The following is a 20,014-nucleotide window of genomic DNA, read 5'->3' as shown; positions in this document are numbered from 1 at the left end:
AGATTTGTACCTTTAAGCATCTAGTTGGCTAGACCATGCAGTTTTGAAAGCCAATTGAGAAATGGCTCACTGCCTGAACATGGAGCACAAAAAAGCCTACAGCACCTGGTATTCCCAGGCAGTCTCCCATCCAGGTACTAACTAGGCCCGACACTGCTTAGCTTCTGAGATCAGAGATCAGGCGCATTCAGTGTGGTGTGGCCGTGGGTTCTGGGCCTTCTGAGATTTGTACCTTTAAGCATCTAGTTGGCTAGACCATGCAGTTTTGAAAGCCAATTGAGAAATGGCTCACTGCCTGAACATGGAGCACAAAAAAGCCTACAGCACCTGGTATTCCCAGGCGGTCTCCCATCCAGGTACTAACTAGGCCCGATACTGCTTAGCTTCCGAGATCGGGCGCATTCATTGTGGTGTAGCCCTAAAATTGAGAAATGCTAAGAGTATTACTCTTATGCATTTACAGTTAGTAAGCTAAGCCATAAAGCCACTTGCAACATGATACCACGCTCATCACCCGATCAGCGCTCGATCAGGCTCGATCAGGCGAGATATATAAGACTTGTGGGCCCATTCAGGACTCCTATGTCCGGTTGGATAACTTTACTCCATCCATCCTGTTTCTGTTGCAGGGAGTTGGAGAGAACAACCAACACAACCATGGCTTTCTTTCAAGACTCTTTATGGACTCAATATTCTCTGAACTGCATTACATGTGAAGGTAGATTTATTACCCATGAACACACTACCCGTATGTTAATTTTATGTAAATAGGTAGCGCCAGCCCTCATGTTGTTGTCCAACATTTCCGCTATTAAAAGGGATACATTTATTTTGGAATCATAAGCAAATTTAAAAAGAAATTGAGAAGTGGCACAATTACTAATCATAGAGCACAAAAAAGCCTACAGCACCTGGTATTCCCAGGCGGTCTCCCATCCAGGTACTAACTAGGCCCGACACTGCTTAGCTTCTGAGATCAGGCACATTCAGTGTGGTGTGGCCGTAGGCTCTGGGCCTTCTGAGATTTGTACCTTTAAGCATCTAGTTGGCTAGACCATGCAGTTTTGAAAGCCAATTGAGAAATGGCTCACTGCCTGAACATGGAGCACAAAAAAGCCTACAGCACCTGGTATTCCCAGGCGGTCTCCCATCCAGGTACTAACTAGGCCCGAAACTGCTTAGCTTCTGAGATCAGACGAGATCAGGCACATTCAGTGTGGTCTGGCCGTAGGCTCTGGGTCTTCTGAGATTTGTACCTTTAAGCATCTAGTTGGCTAGACCATGCAGTTTTGAAAGCCAATTGAGAAATGGCTCACTGCCTGAACATGGAGCACAAAAAAGCCTACAGCACCTGGTATTCCCAGGCGGTCTCCCATCCAGGTACTAACTAGGCCCGACACTGCTTAGCTTCTGAGATCAGACGAGATCAGGCGCATTCAGTGTGGTGTGGCCGTAGGCTCTGGGCCTTCTGAGATTTGTACCTTTAAGCATCTAGTTGGCTAGACCATGCAGTTTTGAAAGCCAATTGAGAAATGGCTCACTGCCTGAACATGGAGCACAAAAAAGCCTACAGCACCTGGTATTCCCAGGCAGTCTCTCATCCAGGTACTAACTAGGCCCGACACTGCTTAGCTTCTGAGATCAGAGATCAGGCGCATTCAGTGTGGTGTGGCCGTGGGTTCTGGGCCTTCTGAGATTTGTACCTTTAAGCATCTAGTTGGCTAGACCATGCAGTTTTGAAAGCCAATTGAGAAATGGCTCACTGCCTGAACATGGAGCACAAAAAAGCCTACAGCACCTGGTATTCCCAGGCGGTCTCCCATCCAGGTACTAACTAGGCCCGATACTGCTTAGCTTCCGAGATCGGGCGCATTCATTGTGGTGTAGCCCTAAAATTGAGAAATGCTAAGAGTATTACTCTTATGCATTTACAGTTAGTAAGCTAAGCCATAAAGCCACTTGCAACATGATACCACGCTCATCACCCGATCAGCGCTCGATCAGGCTCGATCAGGCGAGATATATAAGACTTGTGGGCCCATTCAGGACTCCTATGTCTGGTTGGATAACTTTACTCCATCCATCCTGTTTCTGTTGCAGGGAGTTGGAGAGAACAACCAACACAACCATGGCTTTCTTTCAAGACTCTTTATGGACTCAATATTCTCTGAACTGCATTACATGTGAAGGTAGATTTATTACCCATGAACACACTACCCGTATGTTAATTTTATGTAAATAGGTAGCGCCAGCCCTCATGTTGTTGTCCAACATTTCCGCTATTAAAAGGGATACATTTATTTTGGAATCATAAGCAAATTTAAAAAGAAATTGAGAAGTGGCACAATTACTAATCATAGAGCACAAAAAAGCCTACAGAACCTGGTATTCCCAGGCGGTCTCCCATCCAGGTACTAACTAGGCCCGACACTGCTTAGCTTCTGAGATCAGACAAGATCAGGCGCATTCAGTGTGGTGTGGCCGTAGGCTCTGGGCCTTCTGAGATTTGTACCTTTAAGCATCTAGTTGGCTAGACCATGCAGTTTTGAAAGCCAATTGAGAAATGGCTCACTGCCTGAACATGGAGCACAAAAAAGCCTACAGCACCTGGTATTCCCAGGCGGTCTCCCATCCAGGTACTAACTAGGCCCGACACTGCTTAGCTTCTGAGATCAGACGAGATCAGGCGCATTCAGTGTGGTGTGGCCGTAGGCTCTGGGCCTTCTGAGATTTGTACCTTTAAGCATCTAGTTGGCTAGACCATGCAGTTTTGAAAGCCAATTGAGAAATGGCTCACTGCCTGAACATGGAGCACAAAAAAGCCTACAGCACCTGGTATTCCCAGGCGGTCTCCCATCCAGGTACTAACTAGGCCCGAAACTGCTTAGCTTCCGAGATCGGGCGCATTCATTGTGGTGTAGCCCTAAAATTGAGAAATGCTAAGAGTATTGCTCTTTTGCATTTACAGTTAGTAAGCTAAGCCATAAAGCCACTTGCAACATGATACCAAGCTCATCACCCGATCAGCGCTGGATCAGGCTCGATCAGGCGAGATATATAAGACTTGTGGGCCCATTCAGGACTCCTATGTCTGGTTGGATAACTTTACTCCATCCATCCTGTTTCTGTTGCAGCGAGTTGGAGAGAACAACCAACACAACCATGGCTTTCTTTCAAGACTCTTTATGGACTCAATATTCTCTGAACTGCATTACATGTGAAGGTAGATTTATTACCCATGAACACACTACCCGTATGTTAATTTTATGTAAATAGGTAGCGCCAGCCCTCATGTTGTTGTCCAACATTTCCGCTATTAAAAGGGATACATTTATTTTGGAATCATAAGCAAATTTAAAAAGAAATTGAGAAGTGGCACAATTACTAATCATAGAGCACAAAAAAGCCTACAGCACCTGGTATTCCCAGGCGGTCTCCCATCCAGGTACTAACTAGGCCCAACACTGCTTAGCTTCTGAGATCAGACGAGATCAGGCGCATTCAGTGTGGTGTGGCCGTAGGCTCTGGGCCTTCTGAGATTTGTACCTTTAAGCATCTAGTTGGCTAGACCATGCAGTTTTGAAAGCCAATTGAGAAATGGCTCACTGCCTGAACATGGAGCACAAAAAAGCCTACAGCACCTGGTATTCCCAGGCGGTCTCCCATCCAGGTACTAACTAGGCCCGAAACTGCTTAGCTTCCGAGATCGGGCGCATTCATTGTGGTGTAGCCCTAAAATTGAGAAATGCTAAGAGTATTACTCTTATGCATTTACAGTTAGTAAGCTAAGCCATAAAGCCACTTGCAACATGATACCACGCTCATCACCCGATCAGCGCTCGATCAGGCGAGATATATAAGACTTGTGGGCCCATTCAGGACTCCTATGTCTGGTAGGATAACTTTACTCCATCCATCCTGTTTCTGTTGCAGGGAGTTGGAGAGAACAACCAACACAACCATGGCTTTCTTTCAAGACTCTTTGTGGACTCAATATTCTCTGAACTGCATTACATGTGAAGGTAGATTTATTACCCATGAACACACTACCCGTATGTTAATTTTATGTAAATAGGTAGCGCCAGCCCTCATGTTGTTGTCCAACATTTCCGCTATTAAAAGGGATACATTTATTTTGGAATCATAAGCAAATTTAAAAAGAAATTGAGAAGTGGCACAATTACTAATCATAGAGCACAAAAAAGCCTACAGCACCTGGTATTCCCAGGCGGTCTCCCATCCAGGTACTAACTAGGCCCGACACTGCTTAGCTTCTGAGATCAGGCACATTCAGTGTGGTGTGGCCGTAGGCTCTGGGCCTTCTGAGATTTGTACCTTTAAGCATCTAGTTGGCTAGACCATGCAGTTTTGAAAGCCAATTGAGAAATGGCTCACTGCCTGAACATGGAGCACAAAAAAGCCTACAGCACCTGGTATTCCCAGGCGGTCTCCCATCCAGGTACTAACTAGGCCCGACACTGCTTAGCTTCTGAGATCAGACGAGATCAGGCGCATTCAGTGTGGTGTGGCCGTAGGCTCTGGGCCTTCTGAGATTTGTACCTTTAAGCATCTAGTTGGCTAGACCATGCAGTTTTGAAAGCCAATTGAGAAATGGCTCACTGCCTGAACATGGAGCACAAAAAAGCCTACAGCACCTGGTATTCCCAGGCAGTCTCCCATCCAGGTACTAACTAGGCCCGACACTGCTTAGCTTCTGAGATCAGAGATCAGGCGCATTCAGTGTGGTGTGGCCGTGGGTTCTGGGCCTTCTGAGATTTGTACCTTTAAGCATCTAGTTGGCTAGACCATGCAGTTTTGAAAGCCAATTGAGAAATGGCTCACTGCCTGAACATGGAGCACAAAAAAGCCTACAGCACCTGGTATTCCCAGGCGGTCTCCCATCCAGGTACTAACTAGGCCCGATACTGCTTAGCTTCCGAGATCGGGCGCATTCATTGTGGTGTAGCCCTAAAATTGAGAAATGCTAAGAGTATTACTCTTATGCATTTACAGTTAGTAAGCTAAGCCATAAAGCCACTTGCAACATGATACCACGCTCATCACCCGATCAGCGCTCGATCAGGCTCGATCAGGCGAGATATATAAGACTTGTGGGCCCATTCAGGACTCCTATGTCTGGTTGGATAACTTTACTCCATCCATCCTGTTTCTGTTGCAGGGAGTTGGAGAGAACAACCAACACAACCATGGCTTTCTTTCAAGACTCTTTATGGACTCAATATTCTCTGAACTGCATTACATGTGAAGGTAGATTTATTACCCATGAACACACTACCCGTATGTTAATTTTATGTAAATAGGTAGCGCCAGCCCTCATGTTGTTGTCCAACATTTCCGCTATTAAAAGGGATACATTTATTTTGGAATCATAAGCAAATTTAAAAAGAAATTGAGAAGTGGCACAATTACTAATCATAGAGCACAAAAAAGCCTACAGCACCTGGTATTCCCAGGCGGTCTCCCATCCAGGTACTAACTAGGCCCGACACTGCTTAGCTTCTGAGATCAGGCACATTCAGTGTGGTGTGGCCGTAGGCTCTGGGCCTTCTGAGATTTGTACCTTTAAGCATCTAGTTGGCTAGACCATGCAGTTTTGAAAGCAAATTGAGAAATGGCTCACTGCCTGAACATGGAGCACAAAAAAGCCTACAGCACCTGGTATTCCCAGGCGGTCTCCCATCCAGGTACTAACTAGGCCCGAAACTGCTTAGCTTCTGAGATCAGACGAGATCAGGCACATTCAGTGTGGTCTGGCCGTAGGCTCTGGGTCTTCTGAGATTTGTACCTTTAAGCATCTAGTTGGCTAGACCATGCAGTTTTGAAAGCCAATTGAGAAATGGCTCACTGCCTGAACATGGAGCACAAAAAAGCCTACAGCACCTGGTATTCCCAGGCGGTCTCCCATCCAGGTACTAACTAGGCCCGACACTGCTTAGCTTCTGAGATCAGACGAGATCAGGCGCATTCAGTGTGGTGTGGCCGTAGGCTCTGGGCCTTCTGAGATTTGTACCTTTAAGCATCTAGTTGGCTAGACCATGCAGTTTTGAAAGCCAATTGAGAAATGGCTCACTGCCTGAACATGGAGCACAAAAAAGCCTACAGCACCTGGTATTCCCAGGCAGTCTCCCATCCAGGTACTAACTAGGCCCGACACTGCTTAGCTTCTGAGATCAGAGATCAGGCGCATTCAGTGTGGTGTGGCCGTGGGTTCTGGGCCTTCTGAGATTTGTACCTTTAAGCATCTAGTTGGCTAGACCATGCAGTTTTGAAAGCCAATTGAGAAATGGCTCACTGCCTGAACATGGAGCACAAAAAAGCCTACAGCACCTGGTATTCCCAGGCGGTCTCCCATCCAGGTACTAACTAGGCCCGATACTGCTTAGCTTCCGAGATCGGGCGCATTCATTGTGGTGTAGCCCTAAAATTGAGAAATGCTAAGAGTATTACTCTTATGCATTTACAGTTAGTAAGCTAAGCCATAAAGCCACTTGCAACATGATACCACGCTCATCACCCGATCAGCGCTCGATCAGGCTCGATCAGGCGAGATATATAAGACTTGTGGGCCCATTCAGGACTCCTATGTCTGGTTGGATAACTTTACTCCATCCATCCTGTTTCTGTTGCAGGGAGTTGGAGAGAACAACCAACACAACCATGGCTTTCTTTCAAGACTCTTTATGGACTCAATATTCTCTGAACTGCATTACATGTGAAGGTAGATTTATTACCCATGAACACACTACCCGTATGTTAATTTTATGTAAATAGGTAGCGCCAGCCCTCATGTTGTTGTCCAACATTTCCGCTATTAAAAGGGATACATTTATTTTGGAATCATAAGCAAATTTAAAAAGAAATTGAGAAGTGGCACAATTACTAATCATAGAGCACAAAAAAGCCTACAGAACCTGGTATTCCCAGGCGGTCTCCCATCCAGGTACTAACTAGGCCCGACACTGCTTAGCTTCTGAGATCAGACGAGATCAGGCGCATTCAGTGTGGTGTGGCCGTAGGCTCTGGGCCTTCTGAGATTTGTACCTTTAAGCATCTAGTTGGCTAGACCATGCAGTTTTGAAAGCCAATTGAGAAATGGCTCACTGCCTGAACATGGAGCACAAAAAAGCCTACAGCACCTGGTATTCCCAGGCGGTCTCCCATCCAGGTACTAACTAGGCCCGACACTGCTTAGCTTCTGAGATCAGACGAGATCAGGCGCATTCAGTGTGGTGTGGCCGTAGGCTCTGGGCCTTCTGAGATTTGTACCTTTAAGCATCTAGTTGGCTAGACTATGCAGTTTTGAAAGCCAATTGAGAAATGGCTCACTGCCTGAATATGGAGCACAAAAAAGCCTACAGCACCTGGTATTCCCAGGCGGTCTCCCATCCAGGTACTAACTAGGCCCGAAACTGCTTAGCTTCCGAGATCGGGCGCATTCATTGTGGTGTAGCCCTAAAATTGAGAAATGCTAAGAGTATTACTCTTTTGCATTTACAGTTAGTAAGCTAAGCCATAAAGCCACTTGCAACATGATACCACGCTCATCACCCGATCAGCGCTGGATCAGGCTCGATCAGGCGAGATATATAAGACTTGTGGGCCCATTCAGGACTCCTATGTCTGGTTGGATAACTTTACTCCATCCATCCTGTTTCTGTTGCAGCGAGTTGGAGAGAACAACCAACACAACCATGGCTTTCTTTCAAGACTCTTTATGGACTCAATATTCTCTGAACTGCATTACATGTGAAGGTAGATTTATTACCCATGAACACACTACCCGTATGTTAATTTTATGTAAATAGGTAGCGCCAGCCCTCATGTTGTTGTCCAACATTTCCGCTATTAAAAGGGATACATTTATTTTGGAATCATAAGCAAATTTAAAAAGAAATTGAGAAGTGGCACAATTACTAATCATAGAGCACAAAAAAGCCTACAGCACCTGGTATTCCCAGGCGGTCTCCCATCCAGGTACTAACTAGGCCCGACACTGCTTAGCTTCTGAGATCAGACGAGATCAGGCGCATTCAGTGTGGTGTGGCCATAGGCTCTGGGCCTTCTGAGATTTGTACCTTTAAGCATCTAGTTGGCTAGACCATGCAGTTTTGAAAGCCAATTGAGAAATGGCTCACTGCCTGAACATGGAGCACAAAAAAGCCTACAGCACCTGGTATTCCCAGGCGGTCTCCCATCCAGGTACTAACTAGGCCCGAAACTGCTTAGCTTCTGAGATCGGGCGCATTCATTGTGGTGTAGCCCTAAAATTGAGAAATGCTAAGAGTATTACTCTTATGCATTTACAGTTAGTAAGCTAAGCCATAAAGCCACTTGCAACATGATACCACGCTCATCACCCGATCAGCGCTCGATCAGGCGAGATATATAAGACTTGTGGGCCCATTCAGGACTCCTATGTCTGGTAGGATAACTTTACTCCATCCATCCTGTTTCTGTTGCAGGGAGTTGGAGAGAACAACCAACACAACCATGGCTTTCTTTCAAGACTCTTTATGGACTCAATATTCTCTGAACTGCATTACATGTGAAGGTAGATTTATTACCCATGAACACACTACCCGTATGTTAATTTTATGTAAATAGGTAGCGCCAGCCCTCATGTTGTTGTCCAACATTTCCGCTAGTAAAAGGGATACATTTATTTTGGAATCATAAGCAAATTTAAAAAGAAATTGAGAAGTGGCACAATTACTAATCATAGAGCACAAAAAAGCCTACAGCACCTGGTATTCCCAGGCAGTCTCCCATCCAGGTACTAACTAGGCCCGACACTGCTTAGCTTCTGAAATCAGACGAGATCAGGCGCATTCAGTGTGGTGTGGCCGTAGGCTCTGGGCCTTCTGAGATTCCTTTAAGCATCTAGTTGGCTAGACCATGCAGTTTTGAAAGCCAATTGAGAAATGGCTCACTGCCTGAACATGGAGCACAAAAAAGCCTACAGCACCTGGTATTCCCAGGCGGTCTCCCATCCAGGTACTAACTAGGCCCGACACTGCTTAGCTTCTGAGATCAGACGAGATCAGGCGCATTCAGTGTGGTGTGGCCGTAGGCTCTGGGCCTTCTGAGATTTGTACCTTTAAGCATCTAGTTGGCTAGAACATGCAGTTTTGAAAGCCAATTGAGAAATGGCTCACTGCCTGAACATGGAGCACAAAAAAGCCTACAGCACCTGGTATTCCCAGGCGGTCTCCCATCCAGGTACTAACTAGGCCTGACACTGATTAGCTTCTGAGATCAGACGAGATCAGGCGCATTCAGTGTGGTGTGGCCGTAGGCTCTGGGCCTTCTGAGATTTGTACCTTTAAGCATCTAGTTGGCTAGACCATGCAGTTTTGAAAGCCAATTGAGAAATGGCTCACTGCCTGAACATGGAGCACAAAAAAGCCTACAGCACCTGGTATTCCCAGGCGGTCTCCCATCCAGGTACTAACTAGGCCCAAAACTGCTTAGCTTCCGAGATCGGGCGCATTCATTGTGGTGTAGCCCTAAAATTGAGAAATGCTAAGAGTATTACTCTTTTGCATTTACAGTTAGTAAGCTAAACCATAAAGCCACTTGCAACATGATACCACGCTCATCACCCGATCAGCGCTCGATCAGGCTCGATCAGGCGAGATATATAAGACTTGTGGGCCCATTCAGGACTCCTATGTCTGGTTGGATAACTTTACTCCATCCATCCTGTTTCTGTTGCAGGGAGTTGGAGAGAACAACCAACACAACCATGGCTTTCTTTCAAGACTCTTTATGGACTCAATATTCTCTGAACTGCATTACTGCATTACATGTGAAGGTAGATTTATTACCCATGAACACACTACCCGTATGTTAATTTTATGTAAATAGGTAGCGCCAGCCCTCATGTTGTTGTCCAACATTTCCGCTATTAAAAGGGATACATTTATTTTGGAATCATAAGCAAATTTAAAAAGAAATTGAGAAGTGGCACAATTACTAATCATAGAGCACAAAAAAGCCTACAGCACCTGGTATTCCCAGGCGGTCTCCCATCCAGGTACTAACTAGGCCCGACACTGCTTAGCTTCTGAGATCAGACGAGATCAGGCGCATTCAGTGTGGTCTGGCCGTAGGCTCTGGGCCTTCTGAGATTTGTACCTTTAAGCATCTAGTTGGCTAGACCATGCAGTTTTGAAAGCCAATTGAGAAATGGCTCACTGCCTGAACATGGAGCACAAAAAAGCCTACAGCACCTGGTATTCCCAGGCAGTCTCCCATCCAGGTACTAACTAGGCCCGACACTGCTTAGCTTCTGAGATCAGACGAGATCAGGCGCATTCAGTGTGGTCTGGCCGTAGGCTCTGGGCCTTCTGAGATTTGTACCTTTAAGCATCTAGTTGGCTAGACCATGCAGTTTTGAAAGCCAATTGAGAAATGGCTCACTGCCTGAACATGGAGCACAAAAAAGCCTACAGCACCTGGTATTCCCAGGCGGTCTCCCATCCAGGTACTAACTAGGCCCGACACTGCTTAGCTTCTGAGATCAGACGAGATCAGGCGCATTCAGTGTGGTCTGGCCGTAGGCTCTGGGCCTTCTGAGATTTGTACCTTTAAGCATCTAGTTGGCTAGACCATGCAGTTTTGAAAGCCAATTGAGAAATGGCTCACTGCCTGAACATGGAGCACAAAAAAGCCTATAGCGCCTGGTATTCCCAGGCGGTCTCCCATCCAGGTACTAACTAGGCCCGACACTGCTTAGCTTCTGAGATCAGAGATCAGGCGCATTCAGTGTGGTGTGGCCGTGGGCTCTGGGCCTTCTGAGATTTGTACCTTTAAGCATCTAGTTGGCTAGACCATGCAGTTTTGAAAGCCAATTGAGAAATGGCTCACTGCCTGAACATGGAGCACAAAAAAGCCTACAGCACCTGGTATTCCCAGGCGGTCTCCCATCCAGGTACTAACTAGGCCCAACACTGCTTAGCTTCTGAGATCAGACAAGATCAGGCGCATTCAGTGTGGTGTGGCCGTAGGCTCTGGGCCTTCTGAGATTTGTACCTTTAAGCATCTAGTTGGCTAGACCATGCAGTTTTGAAAGCCAATTGAGAAATGGCTCACTGCCTGAACATGGAGCACAAAAAAGCCTACAGCACCTGGTATTCCCAGGCGGTCTCCCATCCAGGTACTAACTAGGCCCGAAACTGCTTAGCTTCCGAGATCGGGCCCATTCATTGTGGTGTAGCCCTAAAATTGAGAAATGCTAAGATTATTACTCTTATGCATTTACAGTTAGTAAGCTAAGCCATAAAGCCACTTGCAACATGATACCACGCTCATCACCCGATCAGCGCTCGATCAGGCTCGATCAGGCGAGATATATAAGACTTGTGGGCCCATTCAGGACTCCTATGTCTGGTTGGATAACTTTACTCCATCCATCCTGTTTCCGTTGCAGGGAGTTGGAGAGAACAACCAACACAACCATGGCTTTCTTTCAAGACTCTTTATGGACTCAATATTCTCTGAACTGCATTACATGTGAAGGTAGATTTATTACCCATGAACACACTACCCATATGTTACTTTTATGTAAATAGGTAGCGCCAGCCCTCATGTTGTTGTCCAACATTTCCGCTATTAAAAGGGATACATTTATTTTGGAATCATAAGCAAATTTAAAAAGAAATTGAGAAGTGGCACAATTACTAATCATAGAGCACAAAAAAGCCTACAGCACCTGGTATTCCCAGGCGGTCTCCCATCCAGGTACTAACTAGGCCCGACACTGCTTAGCTTCTGAGATCAGACGAGATCAGGCACATTCAGTGTGGTGTGGCCGTAGGCTCTGGGCCTTCTGAGATTTGTACCTTTAAGCATCTAGTTGGCTAGACCATGCAGTTTTGAAAGCCAATTGAGAAATGGCTCACTGCCTGAACATGGAGCACAAAAAAGCCTACAGCACCTGGTATTCCCAGGCGGTCTCCCATCCAGGTACTAACTAGGCCCGACACTGCTTAGCTTCTGAGATCAGACGCATTCAGTGTGGTGTGGCCGTAGGCTCTGGGCCTTCTGAGATTTGTACCTTTAAGCATCTAGTTGGCTAGACCATGCAGTTTTGAAAGCCAATTGAGAAATGGCTCACTGCCTGAACATGGAGCACAAAAAAGCCTACAGCACCTGGTATTCCCAGGCGGTCTCCCATCCAGGTACTAACTAGGCCCGACACTGCTTAGCTTCTGAGATCAGACGAGATCAGGCGCATTCAGTGTGGTCTGGCCGTAGGCTCTGGGCCTTCTGAGATTTGTACCTTTAAGCATCTAGTTGGCTAGACCATGCAGTTTTGAAAGCCAATTGAGAAATGGCTCACTGCCTGAACATGGAGCACAAAAAAGCCTATAGCACCTGGTATTCCCAGGCGGTCTCCCATCCAGGTACTAACTAGGCCCGACACTGCTTAGCTTCTGAGATCAGAGATCAGGCGCATTCAGTGTGGTGTGGCCGTGGGCTCTGGGCCTTCTGAGATTTGTACCTTTAAGCATCTAGTTGGCTAGACCATGCAGTTTTGAAAGCCAATTGAGAAATGGCTCACTGCCTGAACATGGAGCACAAAAAAGCCTACAGCACCTGGTATTCCCAGGCGGTCTCCCATCCAGGTAGTAACTAGGCCCGAAACTGCTTAGCTTCCGAGATCGGGCGCATTCATTGTGGTGTAGCCCTAAAATTGAGAAATGCTAAGAGTATTACTCTTATGCATTTACAGTTAGTAAGCTAAGCCATAAAGCCACTTGCAACATGATACCATGCTCATCACCCGATCAGCGCTCGATCAGGCTCGATCAGGCGAGATATATAAGACTTGTGGGCCCATTCAGGACTCCTATGTCTGGTTGGATAACTTTACTCCATCCATCCTGTTTCTGTTGCAGGGAGTTGGAGAGAACAACCAACACAACCATGGCTTTCTTTCAAGACTCTTTATGGACTCAATATTCTCTGAACTGCATTACATGTGAAGGTAGATTTATTACCCATGAACACACTACCCGTATGTTAATTTTATGTAAATAGGTAGCGCCAGCCCTCATGTTGTTGTCCAACATTTCCGCTATTAAAAGGGATACATTTATTTTGGAATCATAAGCAAATTTAAAAAGAAATTGAGAAGTGGCACAATTACTAATCATAGAGCACAAAAAAGCCTACAGAACCTGGTATTCCCAGGCGGTCTCCCATCCAGGTACTAACTAGGCCCGACACTGCTTAGCTTCTGAGATCAGACGAGATCAGGCGCATTCAGTGTGGTGTGGCCGTAGGCTCTGGGCCTTCTGAGATTTGTACCTTTAAGCATCTAGTTGGCTAGACCATGCAGTTTTGAAAGCCAATTGAGAAATGGCTCACTGCCTGAACATGGAGCACAAAAAAGCCTACAGCACCTGGTATTCCCAGGCGGTCTCCCATCCAGGTACTAACTAGACCCAACACTGCTTAGCTTCTGAGATCAGAGAAGATCAGGCGCATTCAGTGTGGTGTGGCCGTAGGCTCTGGGCCTTCTGAGATTTGTACCTTTAAGCATCTAGTTGGCTAGACCACGCAGTTTTGAAAGCCAATTGAGAAATGGCTCACTGCCTGAACATGGAGCACAAAAAAGCCTACAGCACCTGGTATTCCCAGGCGGTCTCCCATCCAGGTACTAACTAGGCCCGAAACTGCTTAGCTTCCGAGATCGGGCCCATTCATTGTGGTGTAGCCCTAAAATTGAGAAATGCTAAGAGTATTACTCTTATGCATTTACAGTTAGTAAGCTAAGCCATAAAGCCACTTGCAACATGATACCACGCTCATCACCCGATCAGCGCTCGATCAGGCTCGATCAGGCGAGATATATAAGACTTGTGGGCCCATTCAGGACTCCTATGTCTGGTTGGATAACTTTACTCCATCCATCCTGTTTCCGTTGCAGGGAGTTGGAGAGAACAACCAACACAACCATGGCTTTCTTTCAAGACTCTTTATGGACTCAATATTCTCTGAACTGCATTACATGTGAAGGTAGATTTATTACCCATGAACACACTACCCATATGTTAATTTTATGTAAATAGGTAGCGCCAGCCCTCATGTTGTTGTCCAACATTTCCGCTATTAAAAGGGATACATTTATTTTGGAATCATAAGCAAATTTAAAAAGAAATTGAGAAGTGGCACAATTACTAATCATAGAGCACAAAAAAGCCTACAGCACCTGGTATTCCCAGGCGGTCTCCCATCCAGGTACTAACTAGGCCCGACACTGCTTAGCTTCTGAGATCAGACGAGATCAGGCACATTCAGTGTGGTGTGGCCGTAGGCTCTGGGCCTTCTGAGATTTGTACCTTTAAGCATCTAGTTGGCTAGACCATGCAGTTTTGAAAGCCAATTGAGAAATGGCTCACTGCCTGAACATGGAGCACAAAAAAGCCTACAGCACCTGGTATTCCCAGGCGGTCTCCCATCCAGGTACTAACTAGGCCCGACACTGCTTAGCTTCTGAGATCAGAGATCAGGCGCATTCAGTGTGGTGTGGCCGTGGGCTCTGGGCCTTCTGAGATTTGTACATTTAAGCATCTAGTTGGCTAGACCATGCAGTTTTGAAAGCCAATTGAGAAATGGCTCACTGCCTGAACATGGAGCACAAAAAAGCCTACAGCACCTGGTATTCCCAGGCGGTCTCCCATCCAGGTAGTAACTAGGCCCGAAACTGCTTAGCTTCCGAGATCGGGCGCATTCATTGTGGTGTAGCCCTAAAATTGAGAAATGCTAAGAGTATTACTCTAATGCATTTACAGTTAGTAAGCTAAGCCATAAAGCCACTTGCAACATGATACCATGCTCATCACCCGATCAGCGCTCGATCAGGCTCGATCAGGCGAGATATATAAGACTTGTGGGCCCATTCAGGACTCCTATGTCTGGTTGGATAACTTTACTCCATCCATCCTGTTTCTGTTGCAGGGAGTTGGAGAGAACAACCAACACAACCATGGCTTTCTTTCAAGACTCTTTATGGACTCAATATTCTCTGAACTGCATTACATGTGAAGGTAGATTTATTACCCATGAACACACTACCCGTATGTTAATTTTATGTAAATAGGTAGCGCCAGCCCTCATGTTGTTGTCCAACATTTCCGCTATTAAAAGGGATACATTTATTTTGGAATCATAAGCAAATTTAAAAAGAAATTGAGAAGTGGCACAATTACTAATCATAGAGCACAAAAAAGCCTACAGAACCTGGTATTCCCAGGCGGTCTCCCATCCAGGTACTAACTAGGCCCGACACTGCTTAGCTTCTGAGATCAGACGCATTCAGTGTGGTGTGGCCTTAGGCTCTGGGCCTTCTGAGATTTGTACCTTTAAGCATCTAGTTGGCTAGACCATGCAGTTTTGAAAGTCAATTGAGAAATGGCTCACTGCCTGAACATGGAGCACAAAAAAGCCTACAGCACCTGGTATTCCCAGGCGGTCTCCCATCCAGGTACTAACTAGGCCCGAAACTGCTTAGCTTCCGAGATCGGGCGCATTCATTGTGGTGTAACCCTAAAATTGAGAAATGCTAAGAGTATTACTCTTTTGCATTTACAGTTAGTAAGCTAAGCCATAAAGCCACTTGCAACATGATACCACGCTCATCACCCGATCAGCGCTGGATCAGGCTCGATCAGGCGAGATATATAAGACTTGTGGGCCCATTCAGGACTCCTATGTCTGGTTGGATAACTTTACTCCATCCATCCTGTTTCTGTTGCAGGGAGTTGGAGAGAACAACCAACACAACCATGGCTTTCTTTCAAGACTCTTTATGGACTCAATATTCTCTGAACTGCATTACATGTGAAGGTAGATTTATTACCCATGAACACACTACCCGTATGTTAATTTTATGGAAATAGGTAGCGCCAGCCCTCATGTTGTTGTCCAACATTTCCGCTATTAAAAGGGATACATTTATTTTGGAATCATAAGCAAATTTAAAAAGAAATTGAGAAGTGGCACAATTACTAATCATAGAGCACAAAAAAGCCTACAGAACCTGGTATTCCCAGGCGGTCTCCCATCCAGGTACTAACTAGGCCCGACACTGCTTAGCTTCTGAGATCAGACGAGATCAGGCGCATTCAGTGTGGTGTGGCCGTAGGCTCTGGGCCTTCTGAGATTTGTACCTTTAAGCATCTAGTTGGCTAGACCATGCAGTTTTGAAAGCCAATTGAGAAATGGCTCACTGCCTGAACATGGAGCACAAAAAAGCCTACAGCACCTGGTATTCCCAGGCGGTCTCCCATCCAGGTACTAACTAGGCCCAACACTGCTTAGCTTCTGAGATCAGACAAGATCAGGCGCATTCAGTGTGGTGTGGCCGTAGGCTCTGGGCCTTCTGAGATTTGTACCTTTAAGCATCTAGTTGGCTAGACCATGCAGTTTTGAAAGCCAATTGAGAAATGGCTCACTGCCTGAACATGGAGCACAAAAAAGCCTACAGCACCTGGTATTCCCAGGCGGTCTCCCATCCAGGTACTAACTAGGCCCGACACTGCTTAGCTTCTGAGATCAGACGAGATCAGGCGCATTCAGTGTGGTGTGGCCGTAGGCTCTGGGCCTTCTGAGATTTGTACCTTTAAGCATCTAGTTGGCTAGACTATGCAGTTTTGAAAGCCAATTGAGAAATGGCTCACTGCCTGAATATGGAGCACAAAAAAGCCTACAGCACCTGGTATTCCCAGGCGGTCTCCCATCCAGGTACTAACTAGGCCCGAAACTGCTTAGCTTCCGAGATCGGGCGCATTCATTGTGGTGTAGCCCTAAAATTGAGAAATGCTAAGAGTATTACTCTTTTGCATTTACAGTTAGTAAGCTAAGCCATAAAGCCACTTGCAACATGATACCACGCTCATCACCCGATCAGCGCTGGATCAGGCTCGATCAGGCGAGATATATAAGACTTGTGGGCCCATTCAGGACTCCTATGTCTGGTTGGATAACTTTACTCCATCCATCCTGTTTCTGTTGCAGCGAGTTGGAGAGAACAACCAACACAACCATGGCTTTCTTTCAAGACTCTTTATGGACTCAATATTCTCTGAACTGCATTACATGTGAAGGTAGATTTATTACCCATGAACACACTACCCGTATGTTAATTTTATGTAAATAGGTAGCGCCAGCCCTCATGTTGTTGTCCAACATTTCCGCTATTAAAAGGGATACATTTATTTTGGAATCATAAGCAAATTTAAAAAGAAATTGAGAAGTGGCACAATTACTAATCATAGAGCACAAAAAAGCCTACAGCACCTGGTATTCCCAGGCGGTCTCCCATCCAGGTACTAACTAGGCCCGACACTGCTTAGCTTCTGAGATCAGACGAGATCAGGCGCATTCAGTGTGGTGTGGCCATAGGCTCTGGGCCTTCTGAGATTTGTACCTTTAAGCATCTAGTTGGCTAGACCATGCAGTTTTGAAAGCCAATTGAGAAATGGCTCACTGCCTGAACATGGAGCACAAAAAAGCCTACAGCACCTGGTATTCCCAGGCGGTCTCCCATCCAGGTACTAACTAGGCCCGAAACTGCTTAGCTTCCGAGATCGGGCGCATTCATTGTGGTGTAGCCCTAAAATTGAGAAATGCTAAGAGTATTACTCTTATGCATTTACAGTTAGTAAGCTAAGCCATAAAGCCACTTGCAACATGATACCACGCTCATCACCCGATCAGCGCTCGATCAGGCGAGATATATAAGACTTGTGGGCCCATTCAGGACTCCTATGTCTGGTAGGATAACTTTACTCCATCCATCCTGTTTCTGTTGCAGGGAGTTGGAGAGAACAACCAACACAACCATGGCTTTCTTTCAAGACTCTTTATGGACTCAATATTCTCTGAACTGCATTACATGTGAAGGTAGATTTATTACCCATGAACACACTACCCGTATGTTAATTTTATGTAAATAGGTAGCGCCAGCCCTCATGTTGTTGTCCAACATTTCCGCTAGTAAAAGGGATACATTTATTTTGGAATCATAAGCAAATTTAAAAAGAAATTGAGAAGTGGCACAATTACTAATCATAGAGCACAAAAAAGCCTACAGCACCTGGTATTCCCAGGCAGTCTCCCATCCAGGTACTAACTAGGCCCGACACTGCTTAGCTTCTGAAATCAGACGAGATCAGGCGCATTCAGTGTGGTGTGGCCGTAGGCTCTGGGCCTTCTGAGATTCCTTTAAGCATCTAGTTGGCTAGACCATGCAGTTTTGAAAGCCAATTGAGAAATGGCTCACTGCCTGAACATGGAGCACAAAAAAGCCTACAGCACCTGGTATTCCCAGGCGGTCTCCCATCCAGGTACTAACTAGGCCCGACACTGCTTAGCTTCTGAGATCAGACGAGATCAGGCGCATTCAGTGTGGTGTGGCCGTAGGCTCTGGGCCTTCTGAGATTTGTACCTTTAAGCATCTAGTTGGCTAGAACATGCAGTTTTGAAAGCCAATTGAGAAATGGCTCACTGCCTGAACATGGAGCACAAAAAAGCCTACAGCACCTGGTATTCCCAGGCGGTCTCCCATCCAGGTACTAACTAGGCCTGACACTGATTAGCTTCTGAGATCAGACGAGATCAGGCGCATTCAGTGTGGTGTGGCCGTAGGCTCTGGGCCTTCTGAGATTTGTACCTTTAAGCATCTAGTTGGCTAGACCATGCAGTTTTGAAAGCCAATTGAGAAATGGCTCACTGCCTGAACATGGAGCACAAAAAAGCCTACAGCACCTGGTATTCCCAGGCGGTCTCCCATCCAGGTACTAACTAGGCCCAAAACTGCTTAGCTTCCGAGATCGGGCGCATTCATTGTGGTGTAGCCCTAAAATTGAGAAATGCTAAGAGTATTACTCTTTTGCATTTACAGTTAGTAAGCTAAACCATAAAGCCACTTGCAACATGATACCACGCTCATCACCCGATCAGCGCTCGATCAGGCTCGATCAGGCGAGATATATAAGACTTGTGGGCCCATTCAGGACTCCTATGTCTGGTTGGATAACTTTACTCCATCCATCCTGTTTCTGTTGCAGGGAGTTGGAGAGAACAACCAACACAACCATGGCTTTCTTTCAAGACTCTTTATGGACTCAATATTCTCTGAACTGCATTACTGCATTACATGTGAAGGTAGATTTATTACCCATGAACACACTACCCGTATGTTAATTTTATGTAAATAGGTAGCGCCAGCCCTCATGTTGTTGTCCAACATTTCCGCTATTAAAAGGGATACATTTATTTTGGAATCATAAGCAAATTTAAAAAGAAATTGAGAAGTGGCACAATTACTAATCATAGAGCACAAAAAAGCCTACAGCACCTGGTATTCCCAGGCGGTCTCCCATCCAGGTACTAACTAGGCCCGACACTGCTTAGCTTCTGAGATCAGACGAGATCAGGCGCATTCAGTGTGGTCTGGCCGTAGGCTCTGGGCCTTCTGAGATTTGTACCTTTAAGCATCTAGTTGGCTAGACCATGCAGTTTTGAAAGCCAATTGAGAAATGGCTCACTGCCTGAACATGGAGCACAAAAAAGCCTACAGCACCTGGTATTCCCAGGCAGTCTCCCATCCAGGTACTAACTAGGCCCGACACTGCTTAGCTTCTGAGATCAGACGAGATCAGGCGCATTCAGTGTGGTCTGGCCGTAGGCTCTGGGCCTTCTGAGATTTGTACCTTTAAGCATCTAGTTGGCTAGACCATGCAGTTTTGAAAGCCAATTGAGAAATGGCTCACTGCCTGAACATGGAGCACAAAAAAGCCTACAGCACCTGGTATTCCCAGGCGGTCTCCCATCCAGGTACTAACTAGGCCCGACACTGCTTAGCTTCTGAGATCAGACGAGATCAGGCGCATTCAGTGTGGTCTGGCCGTAGGCTCTGGGCCTTCTGAGATTTGTACCTTTAAGCATCTAGTTGGCTAGACCATGCAGTTTTGAAAGCCAA

General features: G+C 46.1%; 33 non-coding genes and 23 pseudogenes across 33 annotated transcripts; all 56 read right to left on the bottom strand.

Moving 5' to 3' along the window:
* Positions 1-93: 93 nt before the first annotated feature.
* On the bottom strand, positions 94-209 carry LOC138494958 (5S ribosomal RNA; annotated as a pseudogene).
* A 106-nt stretch (positions 210-315) lies between these two features.
* LOC138495643 (5S ribosomal RNA) lies at positions 316-424 on the bottom strand (annotated as a pseudogene).
* Positions 425-899: 475 nt separating this feature from the next.
* LOC138494916 (5S ribosomal RNA) lies at positions 900-1,008 on the bottom strand (annotated as a pseudogene).
* A 106-nt stretch (positions 1,009-1,114) lies between these two features.
* Positions 1,115-1,233, bottom strand: LOC138494224 (5S ribosomal RNA). The gene has a single exon (XR_011277173.1). It is a non-coding gene; the product is annotated as a 5S ribosomal RNA (ribosomal RNA).
* Positions 1,234-1,339: 106 nt separating this feature from the next.
* On the bottom strand, positions 1,340-1,458 carry LOC138494523 (5S ribosomal RNA). Its single transcript, XR_011277445.1, has one exon. It is a non-coding gene; the product is annotated as a 5S ribosomal RNA (ribosomal RNA).
* A 106-nt stretch (positions 1,459-1,564) lies between these two features.
* Positions 1,565-1,680, bottom strand: LOC138495254 (5S ribosomal RNA; annotated as a pseudogene).
* A 106-nt stretch (positions 1,681-1,786) lies between these two features.
* LOC138495642 (5S ribosomal RNA) lies at positions 1,787-1,895 on the bottom strand (annotated as a pseudogene).
* A 475-nt stretch (positions 1,896-2,370) lies between these two features.
* On the bottom strand, positions 2,371-2,489 carry LOC138494381 (5S ribosomal RNA). Its single transcript, XR_011277316.1, has one exon. It is a non-coding gene; the product is annotated as a 5S ribosomal RNA (ribosomal RNA).
* Positions 2,490-2,595: 106 nt separating this feature from the next.
* On the bottom strand, positions 2,596-2,714 carry LOC138494511 (5S ribosomal RNA). The gene has a single exon (XR_011277434.1). It is a non-coding gene; the product is annotated as a 5S ribosomal RNA (ribosomal RNA).
* A 106-nt stretch (positions 2,715-2,820) lies between these two features.
* Positions 2,821-2,929, bottom strand: LOC138495774 (5S ribosomal RNA; annotated as a pseudogene).
* Positions 2,930-3,404: 475 nt separating this feature from the next.
* On the bottom strand, positions 3,405-3,523 carry LOC138496963 (5S ribosomal RNA). Its single transcript, XR_011278398.1, has one exon. It is a non-coding gene; the product is annotated as a 5S ribosomal RNA (ribosomal RNA).
* A 106-nt stretch (positions 3,524-3,629) lies between these two features.
* LOC138495773 (5S ribosomal RNA) lies at positions 3,630-3,738 on the bottom strand (annotated as a pseudogene).
* A 465-nt stretch (positions 3,739-4,203) lies between these two features.
* On the bottom strand, positions 4,204-4,312 carry LOC138494913 (5S ribosomal RNA; annotated as a pseudogene).
* A 106-nt stretch (positions 4,313-4,418) lies between these two features.
* Positions 4,419-4,537, bottom strand: LOC138494499 (5S ribosomal RNA). Its single transcript, XR_011277423.1, has one exon. It is a non-coding gene; the product is annotated as a 5S ribosomal RNA (ribosomal RNA).
* Positions 4,538-4,643: 106 nt separating this feature from the next.
* Positions 4,644-4,759, bottom strand: LOC138494957 (5S ribosomal RNA; annotated as a pseudogene).
* A 106-nt stretch (positions 4,760-4,865) lies between these two features.
* On the bottom strand, positions 4,866-4,974 carry LOC138495641 (5S ribosomal RNA; annotated as a pseudogene).
* Positions 4,975-5,449: 475 nt separating this feature from the next.
* Positions 5,450-5,558, bottom strand: LOC138494912 (5S ribosomal RNA; annotated as a pseudogene).
* Positions 5,559-5,664: 106 nt separating this feature from the next.
* Positions 5,665-5,783, bottom strand: LOC138494223 (5S ribosomal RNA). The gene has a single exon (XR_011277172.1). It is a non-coding gene; the product is annotated as a 5S ribosomal RNA (ribosomal RNA).
* Positions 5,784-5,889: 106 nt separating this feature from the next.
* On the bottom strand, positions 5,890-6,008 carry LOC138494487 (5S ribosomal RNA). Its single transcript, XR_011277412.1, has one exon. It is a non-coding gene; the product is annotated as a 5S ribosomal RNA (ribosomal RNA).
* A 106-nt stretch (positions 6,009-6,114) lies between these two features.
* On the bottom strand, positions 6,115-6,230 carry LOC138494956 (5S ribosomal RNA; annotated as a pseudogene).
* Positions 6,231-6,336: 106 nt separating this feature from the next.
* LOC138495640 (5S ribosomal RNA) lies at positions 6,337-6,445 on the bottom strand (annotated as a pseudogene).
* Positions 6,446-6,920: 475 nt separating this feature from the next.
* LOC138493856 (5S ribosomal RNA) lies at positions 6,921-7,039 on the bottom strand. Its single transcript, XR_011276841.1, has one exon. It is a non-coding gene; the product is annotated as a 5S ribosomal RNA (ribosomal RNA).
* A 106-nt stretch (positions 7,040-7,145) lies between these two features.
* LOC138494474 (5S ribosomal RNA) lies at positions 7,146-7,264 on the bottom strand. The gene has a single exon (XR_011277401.1). It is a non-coding gene; the product is annotated as a 5S ribosomal RNA (ribosomal RNA).
* A 106-nt stretch (positions 7,265-7,370) lies between these two features.
* LOC138495771 (5S ribosomal RNA) lies at positions 7,371-7,479 on the bottom strand (annotated as a pseudogene).
* Positions 7,480-7,954: 475 nt separating this feature from the next.
* On the bottom strand, positions 7,955-8,073 carry LOC138497063 (5S ribosomal RNA). The gene has a single exon (XR_011278488.1). It is a non-coding gene; the product is annotated as a 5S ribosomal RNA (ribosomal RNA).
* Positions 8,074-8,753: 680 nt separating this feature from the next.
* On the bottom strand, positions 8,754-8,872 carry LOC138494139 (5S ribosomal RNA). The gene has a single exon (XR_011277096.1). It is a non-coding gene; the product is annotated as a 5S ribosomal RNA (ribosomal RNA).
* Positions 8,873-8,974: 102 nt separating this feature from the next.
* On the bottom strand, positions 8,975-9,093 carry LOC138494462 (5S ribosomal RNA). Its single transcript, XR_011277390.1, has one exon. It is a non-coding gene; the product is annotated as a 5S ribosomal RNA (ribosomal RNA).
* A 106-nt stretch (positions 9,094-9,199) lies between these two features.
* LOC138494243 (5S ribosomal RNA) lies at positions 9,200-9,318 on the bottom strand. The gene has a single exon (XR_011277191.1). It is a non-coding gene; the product is annotated as a 5S ribosomal RNA (ribosomal RNA).
* Positions 9,319-9,424: 106 nt separating this feature from the next.
* On the bottom strand, positions 9,425-9,533 carry LOC138495607 (5S ribosomal RNA; annotated as a pseudogene).
* Positions 9,534-10,016: 483 nt separating this feature from the next.
* Positions 10,017-10,135, bottom strand: LOC138496938 (5S ribosomal RNA). The gene has a single exon (XR_011278390.1). It is a non-coding gene; the product is annotated as a 5S ribosomal RNA (ribosomal RNA).
* Positions 10,136-10,241: 106 nt separating this feature from the next.
* On the bottom strand, positions 10,242-10,360 carry LOC138493668 (5S ribosomal RNA). The gene has a single exon (XR_011276670.1). It is a non-coding gene; the product is annotated as a 5S ribosomal RNA (ribosomal RNA).
* Positions 10,361-10,466: 106 nt separating this feature from the next.
* LOC138496937 (5S ribosomal RNA) lies at positions 10,467-10,585 on the bottom strand. Its single transcript, XR_011278389.1, has one exon. It is a non-coding gene; the product is annotated as a 5S ribosomal RNA (ribosomal RNA).
* Positions 10,586-10,691: 106 nt separating this feature from the next.
* On the bottom strand, positions 10,692-10,807 carry LOC138495004 (5S ribosomal RNA; annotated as a pseudogene).
* Positions 10,808-10,913: 106 nt separating this feature from the next.
* Positions 10,914-11,032, bottom strand: LOC138493558 (5S ribosomal RNA). Its single transcript, XR_011276570.1, has one exon. It is a non-coding gene; the product is annotated as a 5S ribosomal RNA (ribosomal RNA).
* A 690-nt stretch (positions 11,033-11,722) lies between these two features.
* Positions 11,723-11,841, bottom strand: LOC138493430 (5S ribosomal RNA). The gene has a single exon (XR_011276453.1). It is a non-coding gene; the product is annotated as a 5S ribosomal RNA (ribosomal RNA).
* A 106-nt stretch (positions 11,842-11,947) lies between these two features.
* On the bottom strand, positions 11,948-12,056 carry LOC138495060 (5S ribosomal RNA; annotated as a pseudogene).
* A 106-nt stretch (positions 12,057-12,162) lies between these two features.
* On the bottom strand, positions 12,163-12,281 carry LOC138496936 (5S ribosomal RNA). The gene has a single exon (XR_011278388.1). It is a non-coding gene; the product is annotated as a 5S ribosomal RNA (ribosomal RNA).
* Positions 12,282-12,387: 106 nt separating this feature from the next.
* Positions 12,388-12,503, bottom strand: LOC138494836 (5S ribosomal RNA; annotated as a pseudogene).
* A 690-nt stretch (positions 12,504-13,193) lies between these two features.
* On the bottom strand, positions 13,194-13,312 carry LOC138493855 (5S ribosomal RNA). The gene has a single exon (XR_011276840.1). It is a non-coding gene; the product is annotated as a 5S ribosomal RNA (ribosomal RNA).
* Positions 13,313-13,418: 106 nt separating this feature from the next.
* LOC138494341 (5S ribosomal RNA) lies at positions 13,419-13,537 on the bottom strand. The gene has a single exon (XR_011277280.1). It is a non-coding gene; the product is annotated as a 5S ribosomal RNA (ribosomal RNA).
* A 690-nt stretch (positions 13,538-14,227) lies between these two features.
* LOC138493429 (5S ribosomal RNA) lies at positions 14,228-14,346 on the bottom strand. Its single transcript, XR_011276452.1, has one exon. It is a non-coding gene; the product is annotated as a 5S ribosomal RNA (ribosomal RNA).
* Positions 14,347-14,452: 106 nt separating this feature from the next.
* LOC138494650 (5S ribosomal RNA) lies at positions 14,453-14,568 on the bottom strand (annotated as a pseudogene).
* Positions 14,569-15,258: 690 nt separating this feature from the next.
* On the bottom strand, positions 15,259-15,367 carry LOC138495518 (5S ribosomal RNA; annotated as a pseudogene).
* Positions 15,368-16,057: 690 nt separating this feature from the next.
* LOC138493854 (5S ribosomal RNA) lies at positions 16,058-16,176 on the bottom strand. The gene has a single exon (XR_011276839.1). It is a non-coding gene; the product is annotated as a 5S ribosomal RNA (ribosomal RNA).
* A 106-nt stretch (positions 16,177-16,282) lies between these two features.
* LOC138493557 (5S ribosomal RNA) lies at positions 16,283-16,401 on the bottom strand. Its single transcript, XR_011276569.1, has one exon. It is a non-coding gene; the product is annotated as a 5S ribosomal RNA (ribosomal RNA).
* Positions 16,402-16,507: 106 nt separating this feature from the next.
* On the bottom strand, positions 16,508-16,626 carry LOC138494450 (5S ribosomal RNA). The gene has a single exon (XR_011277379.1). It is a non-coding gene; the product is annotated as a 5S ribosomal RNA (ribosomal RNA).
* Positions 16,627-16,732: 106 nt separating this feature from the next.
* LOC138495770 (5S ribosomal RNA) lies at positions 16,733-16,841 on the bottom strand (annotated as a pseudogene).
* A 475-nt stretch (positions 16,842-17,316) lies between these two features.
* On the bottom strand, positions 17,317-17,435 carry LOC138497061 (5S ribosomal RNA). The gene has a single exon (XR_011278486.1). It is a non-coding gene; the product is annotated as a 5S ribosomal RNA (ribosomal RNA).
* Positions 17,436-17,541: 106 nt separating this feature from the next.
* On the bottom strand, positions 17,542-17,650 carry LOC138495769 (5S ribosomal RNA; annotated as a pseudogene).
* A 465-nt stretch (positions 17,651-18,115) lies between these two features.
* LOC138494138 (5S ribosomal RNA) lies at positions 18,116-18,234 on the bottom strand. The gene has a single exon (XR_011277095.1). It is a non-coding gene; the product is annotated as a 5S ribosomal RNA (ribosomal RNA).
* Positions 18,235-18,336: 102 nt separating this feature from the next.
* LOC138494438 (5S ribosomal RNA) lies at positions 18,337-18,455 on the bottom strand. The gene has a single exon (XR_011277368.1). It is a non-coding gene; the product is annotated as a 5S ribosomal RNA (ribosomal RNA).
* Positions 18,456-18,561: 106 nt separating this feature from the next.
* On the bottom strand, positions 18,562-18,680 carry LOC138494241 (5S ribosomal RNA). Its single transcript, XR_011277189.1, has one exon. It is a non-coding gene; the product is annotated as a 5S ribosomal RNA (ribosomal RNA).
* Positions 18,681-18,786: 106 nt separating this feature from the next.
* On the bottom strand, positions 18,787-18,895 carry LOC138495606 (5S ribosomal RNA; annotated as a pseudogene).
* Positions 18,896-19,378: 483 nt separating this feature from the next.
* On the bottom strand, positions 19,379-19,497 carry LOC138496935 (5S ribosomal RNA). The gene has a single exon (XR_011278387.1). It is a non-coding gene; the product is annotated as a 5S ribosomal RNA (ribosomal RNA).
* A 106-nt stretch (positions 19,498-19,603) lies between these two features.
* Positions 19,604-19,722, bottom strand: LOC138493667 (5S ribosomal RNA). Its single transcript, XR_011276669.1, has one exon. It is a non-coding gene; the product is annotated as a 5S ribosomal RNA (ribosomal RNA).
* Positions 19,723-19,828: 106 nt separating this feature from the next.
* On the bottom strand, positions 19,829-19,947 carry LOC138496934 (5S ribosomal RNA). The gene has a single exon (XR_011278386.1). It is a non-coding gene; the product is annotated as a 5S ribosomal RNA (ribosomal RNA).
* Between the last annotated feature and the right edge of the window lie 67 nt (positions 19,948-20,014).

Source organism: Ambystoma mexicanum, chromosome 10, assembly GCF_040938575.1.
Source record: "Ambystoma mexicanum isolate Mex_15411 chromosome 10, UKY_AmexF1_1, whole genome shotgun sequence".
NCBI lineage: Eukaryota > Metazoa > Chordata > Amphibia > Caudata > Ambystomatidae > Ambystoma > Ambystoma mexicanum.
The sequence above is the reverse complement of the archived record's forward strand: the minus strand, read 5'-3'. Positions and strand labels throughout refer to the sequence as shown.